This window comes from Oryctolagus cuniculus, chromosome 1 (genome assembly GCF_051225735.1).
Source record: "Oryctolagus cuniculus isolate XC-2025 breed Fujian yellow rabbit chromosome 1, ASM5122573v1, whole genome shotgun sequence".
Classification (NCBI taxonomy): Eukaryota; Metazoa; Chordata; class Mammalia; order Lagomorpha; family Leporidae; genus Oryctolagus; species Oryctolagus cuniculus.
In genome coordinates, this window is record NC_142867.1 from 55155459 (window position 1) to 55181993 (window position 26535).

Sequence of the window (26535 nt, forward strand, 5' to 3'; positions counted from 1 at the left end):
ATTTAATGAGTAGTTTTTCAAGAAGACACTGACAAACTACCTTATTTGTTTCATTACATTGAGAGGTTTAGAACACCTATGGGCGAGTTTAGGGGTAGAATCAGTGATGATTACAAAGCCAACCATGGGAAAAAAAATTAATGGGAGAGAATTACAAATTCAACAGAGAACAAAAAGTTTTATAAGAAGGGACAAGTAATGACTATGCAGCAAATGAAACTGACATAATCATACAAGTGCCAGGTCTTGATCAAAGCAAAACTATCTCATGGTCTTCAAGGGAGGGTGGGTGAGTTGCAGAATTTGCATGATGTGTGTATTTGAGGAGAAAACAGTGAAAGAAAAGAAGAGGAAGCCAACAGATGAGACTAAAACCAAAACATCAACCAGTAGCAGCATGACCACATAATTCAGGACTAGAAATAAATGCTAACATAACCAACAAAAGGGGTGGGTGCCACAGGTTGTCACTGCCATGGACACAGCATCTCATATTGGAATGCCCAGGATCAAGTCCCACCTCTGCTTCCGATGTGATTTCGTACTAATGGCCTGGGAAGCAGTACATGGTGGCACAAGTACGTGAGTTCCTGCCACTCATGTTGGAGACCCAAATGGAGTTCCAGGTCCCTGGTCCAGCCAAGGCTGTTGCAGGCATTTTGAGGAGTAAGCCAACAAATGAAAGATCTCTCTCTTTCCTTCTGCCTTGAAAGTAAATAAATAAATAAATAAATAAAAATAAAATAACCACTACAGGAGAGGTAACTTGACAGGTCAGCAGTAACCTACCCAGGATGGGAGTACAATGTTTCTCTAAAGGACTTGCACAAGTTACCTGTCTGGTCAAACCACGGTCAAGTATGACTTGGACACAAATGAACACTTTAAACAAGAGTACTACTTAGATGCTAAGATTGACAATTTTATTATTGTGGGGGGAAAATAAAGAAGAATATATTGTCTGCTCAGGCGGCCATAAAAAAATTCACAGACTGGGAGTCTTAAACCACAGAAATTGATTTGCTCTCTGTTCTGGAGGCTGAAGATCCCCGAGCAAGATCTAACAGGGTCCATGTCTGGTGTGGGCTCCCTTTCTGGCTGGCAAATGGACACTTTCGTCCTGTGGCAGAGAGAAAGGGCTCCTCGTCTTCTTATAAGACCTCAGTCCTACTGAATTGGGGCCCCAGCCTCCCTCACTTAAACTTAACGACCTCCTAAAGATCCCCCCTTCAGATACAGTCCGTTTGAGAGCTCCAGCACAGGATTTGGGGGTGGGGAGGGAGGGACGACACAATTCAGTGGATAGCAAGGACACAGGACTGATTGTTGGTCTCGGGTTTCAGTCATTGAAGGATGAGGATGTCACTACACAAAAACTAGGCCTAGGCAGAGGAGCTCAAGCTGGCCAGCTGGTCATGGCAAGTTCCAGTTTAGGCTCAGTCTGTGGCACTGGTGGGACACCTGAGAGGAGCCATCCAGGTGATGACTGCACACACACTCAGTACTCAAGGTCCACATCTCAGCTGGAAGCGGGAGGTGAAGCCACAGATTACCTAAGGGATGGAGTGGGAAAAGAGGAAAGAAAAAAAAAAAAGCTCAGACCTCCAAGGACCACCAAGGCTTTAGGGTCGGGTCACAGGAAGAGTAAATCCCTAGGAAACTGAGGAAGTGATCAATGGTTAAAAGCTCCAGAGAAGCCCAAAGATGGAACACTGTGTGCCTGGTCTAATGACGTGGAAGACACCGGCAACACTACCCAGGACACACCAGGTGGGAGTGGGGAAAACAGAAGCCGCACCACCTCAAATGGAAGAGTTAGCAGGAAACAAGTGTACAAAGCATGCATAGGCAAAAAGCACTTTTCCAGATGTTTTACTATGAAGGAAGAGAGGGGTGTGGGGTGAAGGTATGACTCCAAGCACAACAGTTTCTTAAGGGAAAAAGCCACCTGGGAGTGAAGAGATGAAAGACTGGGGGTGAGGGGGCTGAGGGAGTGATTGACAAGGGGTGGGGCCAGGGTGACAGGATGAGTTTAGCAATAGCATGTCTCCATCAGAACGAGGAAGTACGAAGAAGGGAAAAAGGAAAGGGCAGGAGAAAGTGGTATAGGTGGAGACTGGGTCATCCTCATAATGCAACCTCTGTCAAGTTCTCCTCGCAAGGAGAACACTGGAGCACCGGCCCTGTGGTACTGCTGCTCCTGCCCCATTTGTTCTTTCCTCCTCTGGCTTCTCTGTGCTCCAGCCCTCCTTTCTGTCTCCTTCTCCCTGCCCCAGTGGCCTTTCATTGCTGAGCTCCCACTTCCACCAGGGACAACACAAACACAGAGACCACCTGGGAGGCTGAGACCTAGAGGTCAGGTTGAAGCACACAGCACCCAGCTACTACTCAGCCCTCCCAGGGGCACAGAGGAAAATGGCTGGTGGCATAACTGGGCGACACTGCCCTTCAGTGAGCTGCCTCTGCGGTGGGTGGTGACATCACTTTCCTCAACACCTGCCCAGTAGGTTGCAAAAATAGAAGAGTGCAGCATGGGAGGTCAGGCTATAAGGATATGAGTCCTCCATCAGAATTCTGAACAATTGTGACCTTTCCCAATGAAGTGCCAAAAATTCTTGGGTCTATAACCATACACAGTGGTTGTAATCTTAGTATTCATTGACTGAGAAAACACAAGCTCCAAAACGCTTCTCTGAATCTACTACTGCCTTTAAGCATTCTTTTTCACAAGAGCATCTATATACATTTAAAACATAAACAAATGCAGGATTTCAAGATACACCTTTATATAGGCAATGTTTGGTGGCTGTATGGGCTCCTGGAATCTTTTGCAATAAATCCTCCTTTTCCCAACTCTCTGTTGGAAAAGATTGGTTCAGACTATGGTGGGATGCAGTGCTCTGACACGCAGAGAAACACTGGTTCCCTCAAGAGGTCAAATCAGATATCAGCAAGATCCGGTCTTGGAAATCGGCCCAGAGTTAGAGGGGGGTCACCCAGGGCTCCTGTGGGAAGATGCAAGTCGCTGTCTACATCTCCTCCTGCATGGAATTTGCCACCTACGCCTGCAGGCACCAACGAGCGACATCTAAATGAGCGTGTGGTGTCCGAGTTCCCTCCTCAGTCTCACAGTAATAATCCTTGCCTCTTTCCCAGGCCCCCCCTCAATTGAGCAATCTGATTTGGGCCACATATCAGATTAGGAGTGCCACACGACTATATAAGCCATTTTTGTTGCTGAATCTTTACAACAATGTCATGGAATACACATTATTACCTTCATTTTAGAGATGTGGAAACCAAGGATCACAGAGGCAAACTGCTTTTCCCAAGGTCACATAGCCAATAAATGATGGAGTTAGCATCCAAACCCAGACTCTGTATGTTACAGAATCTCTTTTCACCATAATATTTTTCATTTTTCCCTCTGAAATACAGGCCTGCTGTTGAGAGATGGGATGGAGGTAAGGGGTGGGTGGTAGTCATTTTTTCAGCTGGTTCCAGGCAGAAGGAACTCCTCCTAATGGCATTTCCATAATTAGAAAGCATTTTTTTCTGATTGTTATAATTTAGGCAATTGCAGTGACATTCAGCTGAAACCTGGCATGCAAGATGTTCATTTCTCTTAAAAGTTCACTTCTAATTGGCCTCAGTTCTTTCCCAGTCTGGGAGAAGTACAGAATGTATATTTCTGACGTTTCTAACATTGAAGTCTCCTTGACACAAGTACTCAATCCCTGGGGTTTACTCTGGATTCTCTGGTAAGAGATGGGGGATTAGGTAGAAAAGGAAGACAGAGAACGGGAAGAAATGAGGGAGGGGCCTTTGCAGACAAAGGGACTTCTCCTACAGAACACACTGGAATGCTACGTTCTGTAAGCCACATGGAACGGGGAAATACCAAAAACTGTTCATTTCCTCATCCCCACAGGTCTCCAAGGGCACCTGGGCCATAACCACGAGACCCACCTCATCCATTTGGACAGTCCTAGCTGGGTCATCCTCCTAACAGAAGTGGGTACTCCTAGGAGAATGTGGACTGAGCAAGTGAGAGCAGAATGAAGGCAAGGCTCCTTTGGGAATTTCAAGGCACCTGTGGGCTTTTGGAACAGCCCAAATCCTGAAGGGCCTGGGATTTGCGTTAAATGGGGAGAGAAAAACCAGAGATTATGATGAGAACTAAATGTAGCATTAGCCTACTGTTTCTGGTGCTGTGGCAACCTAAGTATTCTGAAATCCCTGCCACTATGCTGAAAAAAAAAAAAAGTATAGAAATAAATGAGTTAAGAAGACAATTTTAAAATCTTCAGAGATTAAAACTAAAGAGAACATGGAAAGCACTGCCCCCCTGAAGGCATTTGGCATGCCCAGGCAGCCTTGAGCTTGGTCCTGGCTGTTTTCGAGAAAGGAAAGGCAAGGCTTAAAGACCTTCCATAGTGGAGATTCTAGCAGAACCACCACCTCCGCATGGGGCTGGGAAGGCAAAGGGTTGTACCCTGAATGTAAGGGTGAAGTAGAAATAACGTCCCCAGGGGCCTGCACGCCAGCATCCCTTACAGGCGTTAGTTCAAGTCCTGCATGCTTCACTTCCAATCCAGTTCCCTGCTAATGTGCCTGGGAAAGCAGCAGAGCATGGCGCAAGTCCTCGGGCCCCTGCACCCATGTGGGAGACCCAAAGGAAGCTCCTGGCTTTGGACAAGCCTAGCCCAGCTCCAGCTGTTGCAGCTATTTAGGGAGTGAACCAGCAGGTGGAGGAATCTCTCTCTCTCTCTCTCTCTCTCTCTCTCTCATTCCACCTCTCTCTGTAAACTTGGCCTTCAAATAAATAAATCAATAGGAAGGAAGGAAGGAAGGAAGGAAGGAAGGAAGGAAGGAAGGAAGGAAGGAAGGGAGGGAGAAGAGGGGAGAGGAGGGGAGGAGAGGAGAGGGGAGGGGAGGGGAGAGGAGAGGAGAGAAGAGGAGAGGAGGTTGGTTCCTACTCCAGAGGGACCAATGAAGAAAGCTGGCTACCTCAGAACATGGCTGCCAAGTGGACAGGACAAGCATTTCTGAGAACTGCAACCACAAACCCAGGCTGAGATAAGCATTGGAAGCCCAGCTTAACATTACCTGGATTTCTCACAAACCCTCAAGCTTAAAGAGTTAAGTGCTCCCAGGAGCCTGACAGAAACAAACACTAACCCTTTCTAGAGAAATTCACTTTTCTCTATTTTCCTTTATTTACATCTTAAAATGCTTAAAATTTTATTAACAAAATTATACATATTTAAGGAGTACAGTGCAACATTTCAACACATGTTTATGATCGTTGATCAAATGAGGATATTTCACATTTCCCCCTCTTTGTCATTATTTTATGACTGAAGATTTGGAACTACTCTCTTTTCTATTTCCTCAGAAAATATGTAATAGGTAACTGAACTATAGTCACCCACACAAAGGAAGTTCCAAAGAACATATGGTGATACTCAAAAAAGCCTAACACACAAGGAAACATGACACCATGAGAAAAAGCCAGCAGAAGCAGCATCAGCCTCACCATATCTATAAAGACTTCACATATTAGAGTCATTTGACATGAAATACAAAGTGTTTTGATATGATTAGAAATTTAAAAAATGATGCTGACAATGAAAATAGAGAGACCCATAAGTATGATTAAACAATTTGGAGGAAAAAAGAATCAAATATGTGTTCACCTCTATAAGCAATATGATTGAAATCAAAAGTCAATAAATGGATATAACTTTATTAAATGTATCCAAAGAAAGATTTTTGTCAGCTCTAAGATAAATCCAAAAAAATACTCAAAATGGATCATAAAAGTAAAAAATAAATTGCAAAACCAAACAAGAAGTTAGGATACATGCTGACTAAAGTGAGAGGGTCTAACACATCTAACCACAGTTTCAAAAGCAGAAGAGAAAGAGATGGAGAAGACAAATTATTTGAAGATCTAATGGCTAAGATTTTTTCAAGACTTAAAAAGACATTAATCTTCAGATTCTAAGGAGAATAATTAAAAACAAATCACACTTAGACATACCATGGTTAATCTACAAAACAGAAAAGGCAAAGAAAGAATCTTTAAAAATAGGAGGGATCAGGCGGGCACTGTTGTGCAGCAGGTAAAGCTGCTGCCTGCAGTGCTGGCATCCCATATGGGCGCTAGTTCGGGACCCGGCTGCTCTACTTCCAATCCAGCTCTCTGCTATGGCCTGGGAAAGCAGTACAAGATGGCCCAAGTCCTTGGGCCCCTGGCCCTGCATGGGAGATTTGCAAGAAGCTCCTGGCTCCTGGCTTTGGATCAGTGCAGCTCTGGTTGTTGCGGCCATCTGGGGAGTGAACCAGCAGATGGAAGACCACTCTCTCTCTCCCTCTCAGCCTCTCCTTCTCTCTCTGTGTAACTCTTTCAAATAAATAAATAAATCTTTAAAAAAAAAATAGGGGGGAAAACAAAGAACAATCAAAAGGGAGTAGAATGATATCTTCACATAGTAAGAAAAAATTAAATTGTACACCCGGAAAATGTCCATCAAGAATGAGGGTAAAATTTTGTAACAAATAAAAAGCAGGGACAGGAGTCATCAGAAGATCCTGTCAGTGTATTGACTCCCGGCTCCAAGTTCACCTTCTCCTCTGCAGGAGAGAACAGAGAGAACATGCACTCTTTAAATACTTCCCCTTGGCCAGCTGGCATTCTGTGGGCCTGGTGTCATGTTATAGTTAATGGAGGGCCCTGGGGGACATCAGAGAACAGAGATTCTCCTTCCCAGCCTGTGTTCTTGACCCCACACAGTTCCAGGAGTTCAAGGGCCCAGCTTCTCTAGCACCAGGTTCTTCCGATGTAATCGGCAGCACCCATTAGTCAAGAGCTTACAACAAAAATAAAATAACCAGATTAAAAAAAATAGAGCTTCTTAGGAACGCTTCCCTCGGGACATCTCCGGATGAACAGCATTCCCTGGCAACCGAGAGGACAAATTCCCAGCAAGTCCCACCGGTGTAGCCTCTTGGCAACTTCTCTGTCATTCAGAGATCCACAGTCATACCCTCTCCAACAAGGTCTGCGTCCACCCTGGGGGCTTTACTCCTTGGATGCTCTGTCTCAAGCCCAGGAGTGGTGGCTGCTCCTATATTTTCTAAATTACTGCTTGTAGCCAATCCCTATTACTCCATTCCCCATTAGAGCTAGGAATTCTTTCTATTAAATTTTCCCTGCTTAAATTAATACGTGGTTTCTCTCTCCTACTGGAGCCTGGACTGATTAGTCACTCAAGGACACCTTTCATGCAGAAGCAGAATGGTCACAAATGCAAGAAGGAATGATGAAAAAGAAACATCATGAATGCGAGTGAGGGGTCAGCGCTGTGGCACAGCCGGTAAAGCCACCGCCTGCAGCATTGGTATCCCATATGGGTGCCAATTCATGTCCCAGCTGCTCCACTTCCAATCCAGCTCCCTGCTAATGTGCCTGGGAAAGCAGTGGAAGATGGCCCAAGTGCTTGGGCCCCTGCACCCATGTGGGAGACCCAGAAGAAGCTCCTGGTTCCTGGCTTCAGAATGGCAGAGCTCTGGCTGTAGCAGCCATTTGGGGAGTGAGCCAGTGGATGAAAGATCTCTTATGTCTCTATCTCTTCCCCCCTCTCTCTCTCTCTAACTCTGCCTTTCAAATAAATAAATAAATAAATCTTACAGAAAAAAAAAAAGATAATAAAAGGACACAGTTCTGTGTGTTTCAGATTCACTTGAGATTTGAGCCAGCAACCATATGGGATGCTGACACCGCAGGCAGTGATTTTACCTGCTACAATACAGTGCTGCCCCTTTTATTATCTTCTTAAGCCTCTGGTTTTTCTTAAGCAAATTTCTAAGAAATTCTCCCTTTGGTTCTCCCTTCGTAGCAGAGCCAGATCTATGGCATGATGAGTACATGGGACTTGGAGTCAGAAAGAGTGAACAGCTCTGCTACTTGTTAGCCATGTGACCCCACAGACAAATTCTTATCCTCTCTAAGGCTGTCTCCTAATGGAAAAACTATGCCAATGACTGACTCACACGTGCCACAAGATTTAGCTGAGATAACCTACACGAAAGGACTTGAAATCTAATAGGCTCTCTATCTTTTTCAAAGAAAGTGTTCTGAAGAGTCACTTCTCCCCTAGAGATCCCTGAATTCTCTTCATCATAAAACTGTCTTTTCTCCAGAGAACCCCATAGTCTTGAAAAGATTCTTCAATGTTCTCTTAATGGGTTATTTAATTAGCTGATGTCTGCACACAGCTCAGAAGAAAGTACTGAGCCAGCTCTTTGTATCACCTGGTTCTCGTCCCTACCTAATGGACTTCTAAATCTTTGAACTTGAGCCCTGTATATCTATCTGGCTCTTGTGCTGTAAAGAGATCCAGAAGAGACCAGCCGTCCTGGGCCAAAGATCAAGTGGCAAGGCAGGGTAAATGCTTAACACATTCTCCAAGGCCATTTGCTGTGCTGTGAGTTTTAAGTCAGCTCATCTTTGCTGGTACTGACTAAGCATTATATAATATACAAAGCTTGTGGCAGGGATGAGGAGTTGGTATTGAGACTCTTTCCCAAGCCTATGATGTATTCTGTGTATCAGCCGACCCTGCTCACCTATCCACCATGTGTTTGAGTCTGACTGATTGGAAACGTGCCCATCTGCTAGACTCTGAACTGTCTCAGTCATTCAGCCACTCAGCCACCATTCTGCTAGTGACACAAAGTGATCATCCTGTGTGCAAAGCCCAGCACAAAGACCTGAACCAGACAAATAGGAAGTTTGCCTCTGTTCTCTGGTAGCTCATCCAACAAAGAACGAGTGGACTCAGTTTCATAACCTTAGAACCAGAAGTGTCTCAAAAGTTGCCAAGTGCCTCCTCCTTCCTAACACAGGACTTTTAGCCTCAGCTGGGATATTTCCAAGGATGGAGAGTTCACAATCTCCAGAAAAGGCTTTCTCATGGGAGAACTAGAAAAAAGGCATTAGAAAATTCTTCATTCTTGTAGCTGAAAATTTCCTTTCATGTAAAAAAGAGCATACAGTTGCAATCCCCAAATCAAGAAGGGCCGGTATCTGAACTACAGATATGTGGGGTGACTGGGGAGTATCCCAAGAAGGCAGTCACAGAAGGGTTTTCAGCGAATGCTTCTTGGAGGAGGTAACTGGTACTCACCTGAGCTGAGACTCTCTACTGACGTCCTCTGAATCCAAAAGTGTCTGCCCAGACAGGGGGACTTGCACGTCTGGGAAGATGACGTAGACATACGTGGCCCTATTCCTCCTGTTATGCATACATCATATTATCAAAGAAGAATGGACATATGGAGAGAAGTAAGAAGGTCTTCAGAGACCTAGAAATCAAGGTGTTCCATGGAGATGCATTCCCTGGATTTTCACATAGGTTCAGAAATCCTGGGCGTCGAGCTGAAGAAGGTAGTAACTTGAAAATGTGAAGAGATGCAAAGTGATTCCCAGTAAAAGCCTACTATTTCTAGGCAAAGTTTCAGAAAATGAGCATCTCAGTAAGGTGGAGAATTTTTAGACAATAACCACTCTACTCCAACCAAACACCACATAAAAAAAAAAAAAAAAAAGGCAGAAAACTGTAGCCCCGTCCCTACCCAAGTCAGCCGTATCAGTCATGGTTCTCCAGAGAAACAGAAGCAGTAGGCTTCATATATATAAATATTTATTATCGGAATTGGCTCACACAATTATGGAGGCTAAGAATGTCCACAATATGCCATCTGTTTGCTGGAGAACCAGGAAACTGTTGGCTGGAGGAGCAGGTGGTGTAATTCAGTCTAAGTCTGAAGGTCTGAGAATCAGGAGCTCTGATGTCCAAGAGCAGAGGAAGATGGATGTCCCAGCCCAGGGTGGCAGAGAACAGCCTTTCCTCTGCCTCTTTGTTCTGGTTATGCCTTCAATGGACTAGATAATGCCTACCCACATTGGAGAGGGCAGATCTTTCCTCAGCCCACCCACCAATTGAGATGCACAACCCTTTTAGAGATATCTGCATAGACATGCCCAGAAATAATGTCTTCCCAGCTATCTGGACATCCTGAGGACTGTCATCACAGCACCCCAACAACTCAGCCATGATGTGGTGTCAAAGAGAGACAAGCAGCTAAATAGCAGTGAGGCCAACTTCTTCTGTGGTTTCAGGAGAGACCACATGGGGAGATTCTGGACTTTTGCAACCATGAGATTGTGATGAAGCACCTTCTGCTACTAACTTAAGTGGTCTCAGAGAAGATTTAGCAGAGAGTCAAGGCTTTCACCACTTGTGAGTTTTTGTAATTTTAACTATAGTATGCCTTGGTGTGAATTTGATTCAGTTTTTGGAATCAAATTTCTGTAGGTCTTTAGGTCTCATGTCAAATGTGGGAAATTTTAAGTCATTATTATTTAAGTTTTTCTTATGTCTCTCCCTCTTTTCACCTCCTTCTGAGAGTCCAGTGATATGAGTGATGAATGTTTAGTTACAGCCTCGCAGGTTCCTGTGGTGGTTTCTCTTCTACTCTTTCCTCTTCTTCTCTTCCTCTGTCTGATCTCCCATCTTCTTTTTCCCCATCTCCTCCCTTTCCTCCTCCAACTCTTCATCCTCCTCCTCTTCCTCCCAATCCTTGCCCTTATCATTGTCTTGGTCCTCTTCCATGGTCTTCTTTTTTCAATCTACTTTTTCATCTGTTATTAAGATTAAGTAATTCATATTTTTCTGTCTTGGCACTGATTTTTCACTGATTTTCCCATCTGCCCATCCCCTTCTTCTGTTGAGCCCATTCATTAGGATTTGTATTTTTGTTATTCAAGTGTTCAGTTCCAAAGAATTCCCTTTTGTTCTTATATGTTCTACATCTTTCCTGAGATGTTTTTCTTTCTTTCTTTACAGTTTCAAAATCAAGAATGTTTATAATTTCACATTGAAATATTTTTTGAAAGTCATGGTTGATTTAAGATTACTATCAAATAATTCTAACGTTTTCATCTTGAAATTGACATTTTTTTTAAAAAAGATTTATTTATTTTATTTGAAAGGCAGAAAGAGGGAGGGGGGTAGGGAGATAATCTTTCGTTCACTGACTCATTCCCCAACTAACCTGGGCTGGTGCAGGCTGAAGCCAGGAGCCAAGAACTCCACTGAGGTCTCTCACATGGGTGGAAGGGGCTCAAGTACTTGGGCTATCATCTGCTGCATTCCCAGGTACCTTAGGAGGAAGCTGGATTGGAAGTGGAGCAGCTGGGATTCAAACTGGCACTCCAAAATGGGATGCAAGCACTGTAGGTAGTTACTCAACCTGCTGAACCACAATGCTGGCCCATGGGTTGACATCTTTTGGGTGTTATGTTTTCCTTCAGTTTAAGATTTTCTGGTTCTTATTATGAAAGATTTTCGACTGAAACCTAGAGTTTTTGTATTATGTTAGAAGATTCTTGAACTTATTAAACCTTCTGTTCTCATTGCTTTTCTCTGACACAGCTCTAGTAGAGCTTCATTAATATCAGTTAGAAATAGAAGTAAAGTCTCCTACTCAGCCCCTGTTGACTGTCTAGAAGGTGACCTTGGAGGTGGCAGTGGTAAAAGCCTTGTGGCTTGAAGACGACATAATAGTCTATGTAAAAAAAAATCCCAGGGAATCTGCAAATAACTCCTAGAACTAGTAAATGAGTTCAGCAAGGTCATAGGACACAAGGTGAATACAAAACCGTTATATTTCTGTATACAACTAATAGACACATGGACACAGAAAGTTAAAACATACCATTTACAACCATCCAAAAAACGAAATATTTAGGTACAAATCTAATAAAACAGTTGCAGGACTTACATACTGAAAACTACTGATGAAAGAAGCCAAAGATGAATTGAGCCAGTTCATATTCATGGATAGGAAAACTAGTAAAAATGTCAATTATCCCCACATGGACATAGAGGTATAATGAAATTCTTACCAAAATTCCAACAAGATTTGTAAAAGATATCTATATCTATACCTATATATATATGAAAGATAAAATAACTAGAAGAGCTTAAACAAAACTTATTATCTTTTTACACTAATCAAAACCCTATGGTATGACAGAGGGATAGACACAGGGATCAATGAAGCAGAATAGGAACCCAGAAATATACCCACACAAAACACCCCATTGATTTTTTACAAAGGTGCAAAGATGATTTGATGAAGGAAAGATTATCTTCTCAAAAATGATGCTGGAGTAATTGGACATCTACAGACCAAGAGAAAAAAAACTGTTGACTGAGCCTCGCATGTTATACAAAAATTAACTCAAAATAAATCATAGATGAGACTGTAAAACTACGAAACTTTTAAGATAAAAACACTAGAAAGTTTGGGAGATCAAGGGTAGACAATAGGTTCTTAAACTTGATGCCGAAAGGGCAACCCACAAAAGGAAAGCCTGTAGCAAGAGTTTGGCCATTTAAAGACCCTCACCTCTCACATTAGAGTGCCCCAGTTCAACTCCTGGCTCTGGCTTCTGATTCTAGCTTCCTGCTAATGAAGACCCTGGAAGGCAGCAATCATGGCTCAGAGTAACTGGGTTCCTACCACCCACATAGGAGACCAGGGCTGAGTTCCCAACTCCCAGCTTCAGCCCCATGGGCATTTGGAGAATGAAACAGCAGATAGAACCTCTCTCTGCCTCTCAAATATATGAATTAATTTTTAATAAGTTAGACTTCATCAGCATTAAAAATGTCTACTCCATGAAACTCCTATTAAGAGGGTAAAGAGGCCGGCGCCATGGCTCAATAGGCTAATCCTCTGCCTGCGGCACCGGCACACCGGGTTCTAGTCCTGGTCGGGGTGCCGGATTCTGTCCCGGTTGCCCCTCTTCCAGGCCAGCTCTCTGCTCTGGCCCGGGAGTGCAGTGGAGGATAGCCCAAGTGCTTGGCCCCCTGCACCCCATGGGAGACCAGGAGAAGCATCTGGCTCCTGGCTTCAGATCAGCGCGGTGCACCGGCCACAGCGGCCATTGTGGGGTGAACCAACGGAAAAAGGAAGACCTTTCTCTCTCTCTCTCACTGTCTACTCTGCCTATCAAAAAAAAAAAAAAAAAAAAGAGGGTAAAGAAAACAAAAGCTATGGACTAGGAGAAAATACAGTCATTTGTTCTACAGACTACATATGAAATATATAAAGAGCTCTCAAACTCAACAGCATTCAAACAAACAACCCAATTAGAAAATGGGCAAAAATATACAAAGAGACATGTCACCAAAGAGAATATATTGATGGCAAATATGCCCATGAGAACATATTCATCAACATCATTACCCATTAGAGAAAAGTAAATTAAAACCACAATAAGATATCACTGCACACCTATCAGAGTACCTAAAATAACTATGAGTGACATCACCAAATGTTAGCAAGAAACCGCATCAGTCAAACATTGTTGGTAGGAATGTAAAATGGCTCCCATACTAGGGGTAAAAGTTTGGCAGTATCTTTTTAAAAGTCAATGCATAATCATCATATGATTCTGTTATTACACTGCTGTGTATTTATCCCAGAGAAAGGAAGACTTATATTTGCACAAAAACCTGGATGTGAATGTTTATCACAGCTTTATCCGTAACAGCCAAAACTGGCAACAGCTCAGATGTCCTGCAGTGGGTGAATAATTACATCCTTTATGGCACATCCGTGGATGGAGCTCTATTCAACAATAGTAAGGAATAAACTATTGATACACACAACAGCCTGGATGATTCTCCATAGAATTATGCTGAAAGGGGAAAATCAATCTCCAAAAGTTATTCTGTGTGATTCCATTTATATAGCATTCTTGAAGTGACAAAATTATAGGAATGGTGAGCAGAGGAGTGGTTGCCATGGGTATAGAGGGGCAGTGGAAGTTAGTGTGGCAGTAACAGGGGAACACAAGGGATCCTTGTGGAGGTGGATATGGTCTTTTTTGACATATCCACATCAACATCTTGGTGTTGACAGTGTACTATAGTTTTGAAAGATGTCACTGTTGATATCCATGAAGAGTACATGAGATCTCTGTATATGACTTCTTTGCATGTGAATCTGCAATTATCTCATCACAGGTTCAGACAAACAAGCAAAAACTGCTCTCCCCATTTGCAATACCACCTTCATTTCACCACTGCTCAGCCTTTCACACCAGGCTCAAAGCCAGACTGCTGGGACCCAGCTCCAAGTCTGCGCTCTCAGCATTTCCCTTATTCTATTAGTGAGGTCAAGGGCAGCCTGCTGACTCCAGGCCTGTCAGAAAGCATGGGCTGACTTCTAAAAGGCAGAGTTCAAGGGAAGAAGCAAGCCAGTCTAGCAGGACAGCTTGGAGCAGCAGACCCTCCACCCCAGTCACTTTCTAGAGCCCACCAGAAGGTCAGTGGGTCCTTGGTGGTACAAAACAAGGTACAGGCTGGCCTCTTTGCTTTGTTCCAATAGCCAAATGCAAAATGAGGCTTTGGATCCTTGGGCCAGATTTTTAAGGATGTTCAGAGTGGCAGACCACCTCTGGGTTATTTGCCATCCAGCTGAAGACAGGTGCGTAGTAAAGCTCCTCCTCCAAGGGCTAAAAGTTGTAGACGTGATTGAGTCCTATTCAGATATGGCCTAATTCTCCTTTTTAATCCCTGAAGCTCACCAACACTGTCAGCACCAGATTCTCTGAGGGCCCCTAACACTTCTCTAGCCATGTGTTCTTTTGGTATATTTCATCAGAAGTGAGCCTAATGTGGGTCTCATCTCAGGGGTCAAAGAGAAGTCTCTGTAAGTAGATGGAGTTGGAGTTGCTCCCCAGAGAATACCTGTTGGCCTTTGGTGGTAGCTTGACCCAACTCAGAACACCCCTGGAGAGCTGTGGGGAGTGTGGGGTACTATATCTTGAGTAGAATATTGACAGGTAGCTGTGTGTCCAGAAATACCTGGGAATCAGAGAGAAGTTAAAGAACTGCAGCTATCTAACCTGGAGGGGAGATGGCTTGGGGCCATCATTACCATCTTCAGAAATATGAGGGCCATTATGGAGAAATTGTGTTCTGTGTGGTTCCATGAGTGACAGCTGGGACAGCCTGAAAGAGGCCAAAAACATCCCCCGTCCCCACCCCCACCCCCACTGGAGCTTCAAAGTAGTGGGATCTTGCATGGAGCAACAGCAAGGTCTCAAAGCCAAGCGTGATGATATTAAGGCTGATGGTCCTTTGGAAGGCATGCTGTGGTGCTAAAACCTTTTTTTTATTAATATTTATTTATTTATTTATTTGAAAGTCAGAGTTACACAGAGAGAGAAGGAGAGGCAGAGAGAGAGAGAGAGAGAGAAATCTTCTATCTGCTGGTTCACTCCCCAATTGGCCACAACAGCCAGAGCTGCACTGATCAGAAACCAGAAGCCAGGGACTTATCCCAGATCTCCCACACAGGTGCAAGGGCCCAAGGACTTGGGTCATCTTCAAGTGCCTTCCCAGACCATAGCAGAGAGCTGGATTGGAAATGGATGAGCCAGGACTAGAATCAGCACCCAAGTGGATGACAGCACTGTAGTCATCAGCTTTATCCACTAAGCCAGAGCGCCAGCCCCATCTTTTTAAGATTTATTTTTTTACTTGAGAGGCAGAGTTACAGACAGAGGGAGAATCAGAGAGGTCTTCCATCTGCTGGTTCACTCCTCAAATAGCCGCAACAACTGGAGCTGGGCTGATCTGAAGCCAGGAGCCAGGAGCTTCTTCCAGGTCTCCCACATGGGTGCAGGGGCCTAAGCAGTTGGGCCATCCTCTACTACTTTCCCAGCTCATCAGCAGGGAGTTGGATGGGAAGTGGAGCAGCTGAGACTTGAACAGGTGCCCACTTGGGATGCTGGCACCGCAGGCAGATGCTTAAGCTATTATGCCACAGCACCAGAACCGACAAAATCTTACATAACTTAAGGACTTTCACGGGAGGAGTTGAGCTAGAATAGTTAATTCTATGGATTTTCTCAGCACAAATTCTATGACTCCAAGAAACCAGACCAGGGATCAGGCTGTTAAGAAGTTAGGGTCCATGCAGCAGATGTGTGGTTGTGTGTGTGTGTATGTAGGGGAGGGATATGTCTTTGCCCATGGACCTTGACAACCCTGAGGATGCACCACAGGGAGCTCCTAGGGTCAGATCCTTGCTTTCTCCAGATCTAGATACTATGTTGACAGCACCTGAAAGAGGAGGAAACCTGGCTTGAGGACAGCCCTTGTTGCTCTCCCACAACAAAGGACTCAGGCACCTGGGGAGCTCAAAAGTGTAACGAGTAGAAGAGCTCTGCCATCCAAATGCTATTAGGGCAAGCTCTCTGGAGCTCCGCTCTGCATTTCAACAGCCTGGCTACAGCCAGGGACCATGAACACCTGCTCAGCTGATTCCAAGTCCAGCCTGAACCACACTGGCCTGAGCAGAGACCACCTTGTAAGTCCACCCACCAGACATAGAATGTTGGCCAGCCTGCCTACCTGGCCTCCCAACCCTGACATCAGCTGGCCTGTGTCTTAATCTTTTATGTATGCCTAGCACCCAGCCCGGGGCTGAAGGTGGGTGCCCAGTAATGGCAGAGAGAACTGTTTGATGATGGATCATTCAGTGAATGGATCACCACTTGTTGCCTCTTGCAGGAAGTTGCTGCACATCTAATTTTTTTTAAAAGATTTCATTTATTTATTTATTTGAGAGGCAGAGTAATAGAGAGAAGGAAAGACAGAAGTCTTCCATCTGCTAGTTCACTCCCCAAATGGACTCAATGGCCAGAACTGAGCTGATCCGAAGCCAGGAGCCAGGAGCTTCTTTCAGACCTCCCACATGGGTACAGGGGCCCAAGCACTGGGCCATCTTCTACTGCTTTCCCAGGCCATAGCAGAGAGCTGGATTGGAAGTGGAGCAGCTGGGACTCCAATCGATACCCATATGGGATGCTGGCACCACAGGTGGAGGCTTAGCCTACTAGCCACAGTGCCAGTCCCCCCACCTCCCTGCCTAATGTTTTCAATTGCAGTTCTGCCTTTGTAGGGGTGGGAAAATCATTTGGTCTGCCCCTGCCAAGGCATGACTTGAAATTCAATAAATCTATAGCAGGCTATTTGTATTGCCTGTGAATGATGTTATACATACCCAAATGGCTTTTGGCAGGGAAAAAAAAAAAAAAGGTTCCCTATGCCTGCTACAGCATGAAAGCTGTAAGCTTCTCCCTTCTTCCTCTCTGGACTTTTACAGAGCCTGTCCCTCTGCCACCACAGCTCCTCCTCAAAGGTGAGTATTTCTCTGGCAAAGACAGAGTTCAAACATTTCCTGCCAATACATAAGAACTTTCCATCGTCACCATTAGAAGGCGCTCTGTTGGCTTTAACCAGAGAAGACTGGGTGCCAAGAGACTGACAGTGAAAGGAGAATCCAAGCCCAGCTCCCAGCCAGATAATCTAGAGCTTAGGAGAGAGAGAGAAACAGCAAGCTAAAGCCAGCAAAAAAGCCAAAGGTCCTGCCCTCCAACGCCTCCCTGCTGTGAGCGCTTGAGCAAGACAGCTCTACACGGAGCCCCGGTCAGTCCTTGAGCTTTTCCTGAACTGGAATGAGAAGACTGGGAGTCTCTGCCCCATTAGCAAGTCAGCCTAGACAATCCCTGGACCCTAGCCTTCTCAAAGAGTCGTGGACTCCCCCAAGCTGCTATGTCAACCCAGGCCATAGGACTGAGCTTCTGCCTCCGTCTCCCTTCCAGCAAGTCAATTCTCAGACCGTGCCCTGAGCCCCAGTCTCTTAGGTTGCAGTAAGGCTTCTGGTGTAGTTCGTGTCATCACTATCCTGGGGTCCAGGGTCTTCCTCCTGCACTCTCTGCTGTTACCACTCACCCAACATGAAGGCAATGCCAGCACGCCAGGAGGGCTCACTGCATGACTGTTCAGATCCTCTGTACCCTTAACCCTTCAGTGAGATGCCTGCTGCCCTCCCCATAGGCCCCCAGAGGGCTCAGTTCATCCAGACATCTGGCAGCCACCACAGACATCAGCCCAACAGCCATGCCAGACTCAGTCCTGAGCTCCTGAGCTGCCCTGGCACCTGTCCTGCTCACAGGCCAGTCTGTGCCCCCAGGGTCCTCCTACCAAGCTGTCAGTCATAACCAGCGGGTGCTATGCTGGAGAAGGAGAAGCAGGTAGGGAGTCTCCTTAAAGCCTTTTAAGGACCGGAAGTGGCTCCCCACTGGGGAAGGGTTAGCTCTTTGTTTTTTTGTTTTGTTTTTGTTTTTTGTTTTTTGTTTTTTTGTTTTTTTTGACAGGCAGAGTGGATAGTGAGAGAGAGAGACAGAGAGAAAGGTCTTCCTTTTTGCTGTTGGCTCACCCTCCAATGGCCACCGCAGCCGGCGTGCTGCGGCTGGCACACCGCGCTAATCTGATGGCAGGAGCCAGGTACTTATCCTGGTCTCCCATGGGGTGCAGGGCCCAAGCACTTGGGCCATCCTCCACTGCACTCCCTGGCCACAGCAGAGAGCTGACCTGGAAGAGGGGCAACCGGGACAGAATCCGGCGCCCCGACCTCGACTAGAACCCGGTGTGCCGGCACCGCAAGGCGGAGGATTAGCCTAGTGAGCTGCGGCGCCGTCCAGGGTTAGCTCTTTGAACCCTAACACTGTGCCCCAGCAGCCCATCCCACCCATCCCACCGGGTCCCAGGGCCTGAGGCTCCTCTGGCCAACCTATTAAGAGACTTGACCATCCCCAGCCCCACCAACGCCTGAGGGAGGTAGCAGTCTAGGTCTGGAGGGCAGAAACCCTGGCAGGGGCCCTGGAGCCCCAGCCTAGTGGACTGGGGCCTATGGCACTGGAACAGGGTCCTGCCAGAGGTCCAGTTACACATATTGAGCTACACCCACCACCATCAGACTGGAGGCAGAGTAGGAAGGTGTGGGGAAAGTAGAGTGCATGAGAAGTCAGTGAGACCAGGGAGGGTTTGTGTGGGAAGCTGCTCATCCTGCCTCCCCTTGGCCCACCCCCTCTTCTCAGCCCAGAGCAGTTAGTTTGCAAGTGAAAGTCCCAAGGGAGGGGAAGGACGGAACTCCCAGGCATGCAAGACCAGAGCCGGTGTGCTCTCAAGCCAGGCTGGAGAGGAGCATGACAGAAGGCCTGGCCTTGAAGGGCCAAGGCAGAGCCCACCTCTTACTGAGCTGTTTCCTGGGGCCTGGCACCGTACAAGGAGTCTCCGGACCTTGCTGTCATCCTCACAACTCCGCTTGGTGGGGCGTACAGTCCTCATTTCACAGGTGAGGGAAGGGATGTTCAGAGAGCGACCTGTCTATAGCGGCACAGAAAGTGATCTGTTCAGCACCCTTTCCACCAGCGTGCCTGGCCTCATGCTGGGCCTCCTGAGGAAACATGGCCAGGAGGAAGGCACAGAGTGGAGCAAAACCAGCTCCAGCCAGCCGGGTTGCAGGAATGAGGTAAGCAATGGATCTGAGCAGCATGGTGCTGGACCAGCCTCCCACAGAAGTCACTGCCTTGGAGGTGGTATGGGCGGGAGATAGAAAGACCTCAGGAGCCCAAGACAACCTGGGAAGAAGGGGTCAGTTAGCGGCCAGCCTCCAGGCAGAGGTGTCCCGTGAGCTCTGCACCAACAGCCACGCTGGGACCTGAGTGCCCAGCTGGGAGCAGACTCCTTCCCTCCTCATCTTTCTCCTCTAGAACATTCCCCCTCCTGGAAGGCTCTGCAGCACCCTCCCTGTGGCAGTGCTGCATGAATCCATGTCTCATCTACATTGATCCCCTGAGAAAATGACTTCCTCATGATCCGTCTCACAGTTTCCGCTGGGAAGCCTGAGTGATGACGCATCCATCAGACAGGTTCTCTGCGGTGCTGTCCAAAGAGCCAGGGCTTTGGAGTCGAACAGCCCTGAGAGGGAGGCCTGGTCTACAGCTCTCCAGCTCTGCAGACTTGGGGGAGTCCCTTGGCCTCCATTCCAGTTTTGAGCAAGTTAACAGCACCCCCTCCCACGGGGCTGTTGAGAAGGCAAAGAGCAGTGTTCACCCGAGATTTTGCAAGGCAGAGAGCCCATCTTTGTTATTCCTGCTTCTCACTGATTCCCAGGCACAGTGAGGCTCATCTTCAGTGTCTAGGCCTGAGAGGCAAAACTGACGTTACAAGCATGACACTTGTCGCCATCACCCCACTGGCCAAAGAAGTCATAGCTTAACCTGCAAGACAAAAGCTCAGATACAACTGAACTCCAAGTGACACAAAAGACCTCAGAGCTTCTTTTAGTGGCAGAAATCAAGTACAGAGGGAAAGTGCAACCTCATTCATCATAAGAAGAATGAAGATTAAAACTATTTTGAAGGGAACAGCTGTTTGACACAGTGGTTAAGACATCACATATCCTAAACCTGCTCTGATTTCAGCTTCCTGCTAAATGTGCACCCTAGGAGGCAGCCATGCTGGCTCAAGGGTACTTGAGTGCCACCCGTATGGGAGACCAAGATTGAATTTCTGACTCCTGGCTTCAGCCTGGCCCAGCCCTGGCTGTTATGGGCATTTAGAAGTGAACCAGCAGATAGATGGTCTCTCTCTTTCTCTCTCTCTCTCTCTCTCTCTCTCTCTCTCTCTGTGTGTGTGTGTGTGTGTGTGTGTGTGTGGCTGGCCCAGGCCAAAGTCAGAAACTCCATCTGAGTCTCCCACATGGGTGGCAGGGACCCAAGCACTTAAAGCATCACTGCCGCCTCTGAGGTGCATTAGCAGGAATCTGGGCCAGAAGTGGAGACGAGGGGCTTGAGCCCAGGTACTTCAATGCATGCACCCAGGCAGTGCCTTAACCCACTGTGCCACAACACTAACCCATAAAATTTTTTTTAAATTATATTGCTACATCATTTCTATCAGTCTATGGGTAAAAATCCAAGATTGACAACAAATTCTACTGGTGAAACTATGGAGGAACAGGCATTTTTATACATCCTGGTGGGAATGTGAAAGGTTATCCATAGCTCCTACAAAGGGAAATTTGGGAATATATAGAAAAATTACATATTCAGTTTTGAGCCAAAATCCCTTTTCTATTCTAGAGGAACACTGGAAAAACACGAAGGGAAAAATGACCAAATGAGATTAATTGTTGCAGCTGTTTTATAAAAGCAAAAGATCAGAATCCTATCCCTCCAAACACCCTCATCAAGGGTGGCACTGGCTGGGTAAGCGACAGTGCCTCTGTGTGGAGAGTGCCAGGCACCTGAGAACAGAAACAAGGACCATCCCTGGCCACTACTGTGGAGTGCTCCCAAACACTCCAGGCTAGTGAAGGAAGCAAGCTGGAGGCAGGGTGAGGAGGGTAACACTGTGGCACAGTGGGTTAAGCCACAGCGTGTGATGCACATATCCCCTAGGAACATGGGTTCAAGTCCCAGCCGCTCCACTTCTGATCTAGCTCCTTGCTAATGTGCCTGGGAAAGCATGGAAGATGGCCCAAGTGCTTGGACCCCTGCCACCTACACAGGAGACCAGGATGAACCTCCTGTCCTGGCTTCAGCCTGGCCCAGTGTGGGCCACTGTGGCCATTGAGGAATGAACGAGCGGATGGACAATCTCTCTCTGTCTCTCCTGCCTTCTAACTCTGCCTTTCAAATAAATAAATCTGCAAGCAAGCTGGAATAAAGTATGTATAGACTCCAGACTTACCTTAGTTCACCTTATGATTTTTTGATTTTATGTTACAAAAGTGATCTACATTCCATAGAAGCCATACATGAAATTGGGATTGTTTCCTGGATTAGTGACATGTGGTATGATGACACTGTCTCACGACGCTGGGCTCAGCTAGGCAGCTTCAGAGATATCTTGAATTTACAATGAGTTTACTGAGACATCATTTCATAAATTGAGGAGCATATATAGTATTATAATAGCATAATGTAGTATTATTTCACCATTTATGAGAAAGAGGAATATGTACACTTATTTGCCTGTAGTCTTTTTAGGAACACACACTGGGAGGGTACATTGGTCTCCCTACAGCCCATTCTGGAGGTTTGCTGTCCACTGTTTAGCACCATGGAGACATTGCCATAGCAGCCACAGCTGCCACAGCCCCAGCGTGAGCGGTGATGCACACTTCTCACATCTTGCTGAGATGTCTGCCACAGCTAGCACCCGCTCTGGCTCATAAGCAGGCAGCAAGTTCCAGAGAGTTAACACCCCAAGAGATAATACTCCCAGGCAGTTCTGAGGCACATCACTCACAATTCCTTAGAGGGCCTCGTGGGCTTGACCCGGTGGCCTATGTAGTCGTCAGCTCAGTAACTCATTCTTAGACTGTCCTTCCTCCCTTCTGTTCCCTCTTCCCTGGTCTCTCATTACTGCCCATGGTGCCACTGCCTAAGACGAATTGCCCATACACAGTCATTGTCTCAGACTCTGTATAAAAACCCAAACCATAGCAAAAGGTAAACCACAAAAAGAAATATAGAAATGAGAAGAGCAAAAGGTGGAGGAAATATAAACTACATTTGGTGTGGGCATCTGGCCTCGTGGTTAGGGTGTCCACATCCCTTCTCTGAGTGCCTGGGGTCCGCACCCAGCTCCTGACTCCAGCTTCCTGCGAACACGGACCCTGGGAGGAACAGTGATGCCTCAATTACTTGGGTCCCTGACACTCCAGTGGGAGACCCAAATGGAATTCCCAGTTCTGACTTTAGCCTGGCTTAGGCCACAAAGGCATTTGGGGAGTGAAGCAGTGGATATGAGGTATCTGTCTCTCAATGTCTCCATTGCTCAAATGAATAGTTTTATAAAAACTACATTTTGTGGATATATTTCATGTTTTAGACTTGGCTTTGGATATATTTAAACATTTTATATAACTATAAAATAAAATTTCAAAAGGAAACCCTTTAAATTGAGAGTAAAATTAATCTAAATGTGTGTAACTTGGGCATAATCACTATTCCAAATGTTTTCAAAATATATTTTAAATAAAAAATAAAAAGAAACTCTTCTAAACTATTTTCAGTAGTTATGTTAGTGTTAAGATTTCTACCAATATTCTGAAATTGTTCTATGAATATAGCATAGAATAAAGCTATAAGCAATTACATTGATGTCACTGAAAGCCTATATTTTTGACAGGATGCAAGGTGATACAGATGTTAGATCAATGATATTTTTAAAGCATCAATAAAAATAAATCCATAGTATATCTAATCTTCAAAATAAACACATACGTTCCAGACCTCTCTCTTTATAAGGCCAAGAAACAGATTTAAATGATTAGAAATAGTTTCAACACCGAAATCGTAGCCATTTAAAACTATTTCCCACTAAAAAACAAGGAAAAGCAAAACAAAAAACTCAAGAGCCAGGGTCCTGGGAGCAGTGGCTGGTTCCAGATTGGGGCAAGAAATGTGCAAGAACCTAGGATATTTTGTCATCCCAGAAAACAAAGAAACCAGCAGACTGGCAGACTCCCAGGCTGAGGCAGTGTCTGGGGAGGTCCCTGAAGGAGTTCCTGCTGATCGGTCAAGGATGGCACAACGTGAGCAGTGCCGTGGGCTGAATGGCACCGAATATGCCTACACGTCCCATACCAGCGCATAAAAGGAAAGAACCAGGCCTTCCCGGCCTTATCTAGGTGACTGTGTCCCGGGATACTTAAGCAGCTCATGAAGGGAAGTTTCTATGAATCTCCAAACCAGACCTGAGTCTGAGCAAACCTCCCGATCTGCCCACCACGTCACAGTGAATACAGGAGAGAGGAACCTGCTAATGATGCCACAGAGAGATGCAGCGATGTTTAGACTGTGGGAGACCACAACCAAAGGCGCCGTTTCTTCAAGTCAACCTTAAAGGAAACAAGCTTCAGAGCCCTCAGGTCAGAGCTGGGGAACCTTTGCACAGCTATGACATTGGATCCCGATTAGGCTCAAAGACTGCTTCAACCATGCTCCATAGCATACAGCTGAGGTCAGGGCCTCCCTGTGCTGGTGCGCCCTGGAATCCCCTGGGCCTCGCCCACCACACACCAAGGCTCCCTTCTGCTCTTTGGTCTGTCCTATTCCCCACAACCCTTTCTTAAGAGTCTTGTTGTTCTTTCTCATGCTTGTGACTTCATCCACTCAATATGCACACCCAGGACACTCTGATCTCCCCACCTCACCCCTCAATCCAGGCCATCCCTCCAACTGTGCCGCACACCTGCGCCCACTCCCAGCCCCTAGCCTTCAAGCTCCTTAGGTCACTACACAGCTCACTGGGCCCAGATTCCCAGACAGTTAACCCACGCTCCTGCCTGCACGTAGTAGGCCTGGGATCAGAGTGTGTCAGAGAAAGGACCATGCTGATTTTGATGATGGATGTCTCCTAGTGAGGCTCCTTCCAAGGTTCTAACAGAGTGGACTCATAGACCTGGCTCAACAAGAGTCAGGAACAGTGAGGACGTGGCTTCCAGTCCCACGTTTACCGACGGCTAGACAGAGTCCAAACAACCCCATGGGCTATCCTGCAGTGTGGGCTGCTGTCCTGTGGGGGTCAGGGCACAGACACCAGCCTCTGACCCTTTGCAGGACTCAGGACCATGGTCTGGGGATGGGATGGGCAGGCAGCCCCTGCAGGCATCAAGCTCAGGTGAGCCTGCCAGCCCCAGAATGTGACGTAAGAGACAACCTCTTCAGAGACAAGCAGACCCTGGATGCAAGCAGACAGTTATCAGGACTAGATGTCTCCTACTCACATGTTCTGTTTCCCTTTCCTAGAAGAGAAAAAAATGGGCGAAGCAGCTGAATAATTTCTATGAGGATCCAGGACAACACAGGCCACAGGGAAAGGACTTAGAGAGAAAGCGTCTATCTAGGAGGCGGACAGAAAGCAAGCCAGCCGCGACTGCTGGCAGCTCGCCCTTGCCACATCCCACACCCTTCCTCCCGCAAGGATGCTCCTCTGTGAAGTTACTGCCTGGGTAGCCTCACTACTCGGGAGGTGTTGTGTGCTAGGGAGTAGCATGCGTGTGTCTCTCTGGATTTTCCTGAGCAGGAACTGCAGCTCCAGGAGGCCACATGGCCCCCTGATGGCCACCTGGTGCAGGAGGAGCCCATGTGTGAACCCAGGCCTGTCTGGCTCCCAAGCCCATGCTCTGTATTTGAGTCTTCGCTGCTACCTCTGCTCCACACACAAAGACCCATCCATGCCCTATTCCCACAAGAACCCTCTGCATTTTCAAAAATAACCGCAGCCCCCCACGGCGCCCTTGCTCCCAGACCCACGTGTGGTGGTCCACACAGTCCCCAGCACAGCGTGCCTGCACATCTTTGCATCTTTCTGCTCTGAATGTTCCAATTTGTCCAAATCCTTTTAAACACGTAACACCCAGAACTGGACACCGATTTCTCAGATGCGAGCTGATGGGCTGACCAAAGCGAAGCCCCGCAGGGACTGTCTGCCGCTTTGATGTGGAGCCGGAGCTGCCAGCAGCACAGCTGAGGATGGGTTCATTAGCTCTGCGGCCAGCCCTGCACAGGGCTGCCTCTTAACGAGCATGCCCTTGGCTCACGCTCCCCAGGGCTGTGTTGAGGCCTCGGCTCAGCCAGCTTCCCTCCTCTTACGCTGGCGCAATGTTTTGTTTTGAACCACAATCCAGGATTTTCCCAATATTGATTTCAATTCCTTTTCATAAACACCTGCTGATCTAGGTCCAAGTGCTCGTTGCTGGGGAGCTGGGTGGCCAGGGTGCTAGGGAGCTCTCAGCTGCTGTATTCCAGCACCCCCACATCACCCCCTCTTCTGCAGCACTTTCCTCGGCTCTCCTCAAATGCAAGGCCACGCCTTGACCGTCACTGGGGTTCGGGAGTAGCACTGGAGTGGCCATTGCTATGCCAAGCAGGCTGTGTGTGAGGGAGGGAGGGAGCAGCTGCCAAGAAAGAGCATTCCAGAGATGATTTTCTCCTTCTCTGAGGGCTGCTGACACAGTGCTCTCTGTTCCCTCCCTGAAAAACCTGTCACCATCTGTCATGTGAGAGGAGCCTGGTTTGCCTGAAGGAAGAAACTTCATCTTGTTTTCCCCGCACAAAAAGTGTTTTCTCACTTTCCCAGGATGGGTTCTATTGGCTGCAGATGGAGGTGGAGGTGGAGGTGGAGGTACAGGTGCAGGTGCAGGTGGAGGCACAGGGGGCTTTCGTTAACCCGGCCTTGACCCCCGCCCAGCAGAGGTCCTCTACAGCCTGAGATGCTATTCATTTTTGCCCTTGTACCTTCTGGGCGACCACAGTGTAATTCAACCCTTTCTAATTAGCCAAACTTGAGTCTTGAGATTCAGTTGGATGCACATGGTAGCCACATGGAATTGTGATAAGAGCTCTAAGCTGGGAGCCAGCTTTCTACCCCAGGCGCATGGCCCCAGGCAAGTACCCAGGTTCTTTAAATCTGTTTCCTCTCCTGTTAAAATGGGGATGGTGCTAGCACTTCCCCGACAGGATTCAATAAACACGAAGTGCTAGGAATGGCACCTGGCACGTGAGCAAATGCTCCGTGG

At 46.8% G+C, this 26535-nt stretch overlaps 1 long non-coding RNA gene across 3 annotated transcripts in view; it reads right to left on the reverse strand.

Moving 5' to 3' along the window:
• Positions 1–934: 934 nt before the first annotated feature.
• LOC149128404 (uncharacterized) overlaps positions 935–26535 on the reverse strand; it is a 102328-nt gene continuing 76727 nt past the window's right edge. For all 3 annotated transcript variants that reach the window (XR_016231169.1, XR_016231170.1, XR_016231174.1), the window contains exons 2-3: positions 19187–19325; positions 935–1553 (exon numbers count right to left, since the gene is read on the reverse strand). This is a non-coding gene — a long non-coding RNA (uncharacterized LOC149128404). The remainder of the gene's footprint in view (positions 1554–19186; positions 19326–26535) is intronic.